This window comes from Cornus florida, unplaced genomic scaffold (assembly GCF_030987335.1).
Source record: "Cornus florida cultivar Cherokee Brave unplaced genomic scaffold, ASM3098733v1 CherokeeBrave_3.0.0_Hap2_Chr07, whole genome shotgun sequence".
Taxonomy (NCBI): Eukaryota; Viridiplantae; Streptophyta; class Magnoliopsida; order Cornales; family Cornaceae; genus Cornus; species Cornus florida.
Window position 1 is genome coordinate 36,307,951 of NW_026775577.1, and position 2,215 is coordinate 36,310,165.

General features: G+C 38.8%; 1 pseudogene; it reads right to left on the bottom strand.

Annotated features, from left to right (window-relative positions):
- Positions 1 to 454: 454 nt before the first annotated feature.
- Positions 455 to 553, bottom strand: LOC132267768 (small nucleolar RNA R71; annotated as a pseudogene).
- Positions 554 to 2,215: the final 1,662 nt, after the last annotated feature.

The window sequence follows — 2,215 nt, forward strand, 5'->3', positions numbered from 1 at the left end:
GGCCAATGTATGCTCCACAACCTCCCATCAACAATCAAGGAATTCAAAACCAAGGTGTTCATGTTGCACCTCAAGTTGCTAATCCACCTCTTGCTTTAAGAGACCATTATGTGCCTAATGAGTATAATGCACCTACATGCATTCAATTGCCTCCATTTAGAGCACATCATTATGAAATTAAGCCACAGACCATTCAAATGCTTCTTAACTATCATGGACTTCCAAGTGAAGAACCTTACAAGCATTTGGATGAGTTTCTTGAAGTATGTTCCATCGTAAAATATACGGACATGCCGGAAGAGGTTTTAAGATTCAAACTTTTTCCATTCACCTTAAAAAACAAGGCAAAGTATTAGTTTAACAATCTTAGGCCTTTTTCAATCACTTCTTGGGCAGAAATGCAACAAGAGTTCTTGAAGAAGTACTATCCGGTTTCTAAGACCAATGCCATGAGAACCTCAATTCGTGAATTTTCACATAGGGATGGAGAAACGTTTCATGAGGCATGGGAACGCTTCAATGAATTGCTTAGGAAGTGTCCACATCATGACATGTCCAAATGGCAATTAGTTCAATACTTCTTTGAGAGCTTATCGGATAACTATAAGGGTATGGTTGATGCTTCCATGGGTGGCTCATATATTGATAGGCACGAGGATGACGTGTGGCGTCTCTATGAGAGCATGAGTGAAAATTCTTTGCATAGAATATTATCATCTAAGAATGGTAGAAATTCACAAGGTAGGAAGAGTGTTGACTTACATCAAGTCGACCATTCAAATGAAATAGACGCCGAAATGAAGTCTTTGTCTCAAAGGTTTGATCAATTTTTGATTAACCAAAACTCGGCGAACCAAGTATCTTTTTTCCCAAACCATTCTCATCGTGCATCAAATGAAACATGTATGACTTGTTCTAGTGTTCTTCATTCTACTTCTCATTGTCCTCACGGACAAGTGCAAAGTGAACCTAATGAACAAGTCAATGCGGATTTTGTGAACTAAGGGAACAATCCTTATGGTACTCATTATAATCCAAGTTGGAGGAATCATCCGAATTTCTCTTGGAAAAACCAAGGAGAGTGCTCAAACCCTTTCCAAGGCGGTTTTCAAGGGAAGTACATTCCACCTCCACTTCAAAACCAATGATCCCAAGGTTATAGACCCTATCAATCACAAGGGAATCAATTTGCTAATTCTCATTTTCCCAACCAATCTTATTCCCAAGGTAATACTAGAAGTCCCGCCTTTGAAGAGAAAGTTTTGAATGCTTTGGGCACTTTAAAGGCTAACACTCAATTACTTCATTCTCACTCTCAATCTATTGCGAAGCTAGAAATCCAAGTAAGGCAAATAGCTAGCACTCTCAATGCAAGAGAGAAGGGAAAGATGCCTATAAATGCCCCACCTAAGTAACAATGTGTTGTGAAAACGCATTCCTCATCGGAAGGCCACACCATTGAACATTTTAATGCGGTGACTACCTTGCGGAGTGGTAGGATTGTAGACAATCAAGTTGGAATGTCCAATGAAGAGAGTGAACCGGTGCAACCTTAAGTTGTCACCTGTCCCGTTTCACATCCCATTCCTCCTTCATTGCATATACATGACCTTATAAATGAGAAAGTCTTGAAAGATGTGTTTGAAAAAGAAGTTTTGAAAAATGATGTTAAAAAGGTTTTATTGAAAAATGATTTGAAAACTTCTTGTATTGAAGAGAGTTCAAAAGAAAATTTTGAAAAAGTGTTTGAACCAAAGGTTCCATTTCCAGATGCCTTAAAAGGATCCATTTCAAAAGACAAGCAAAAGGCAAAAACCAATGAAATCATGGAAATGTTTAGGCAAGTGAAAGTTAATCTTCCACTATTGGATGCAATCAAGCAAATTTTGGCTTATGCCAAATTCTTGAAAGACTTGTGCACCCAAAAGCGGAAGAACAAGAGCCAAGCACCAAGAAAAGTGGTTTTGACTGAGCAAGTAAGCTCAATTTTGTAACATAACACTCTTCTAAAGTTTAAGGACCCCGTTTCACCCACTACATCATGCATTATTGGTGATCATATCATTAATCGGGCGCTTCTTGACTTAGGAGCAAGTGTTAACCTTCTTCCATACTCGGTTTATGTCAAATTGGGCTTAGGTGAATTGAAACCGACGCTGGTAGTTTTGCAACTTGCCGACCGATCCATTAAGAAGCCTAGGGGTATAATTGAGGA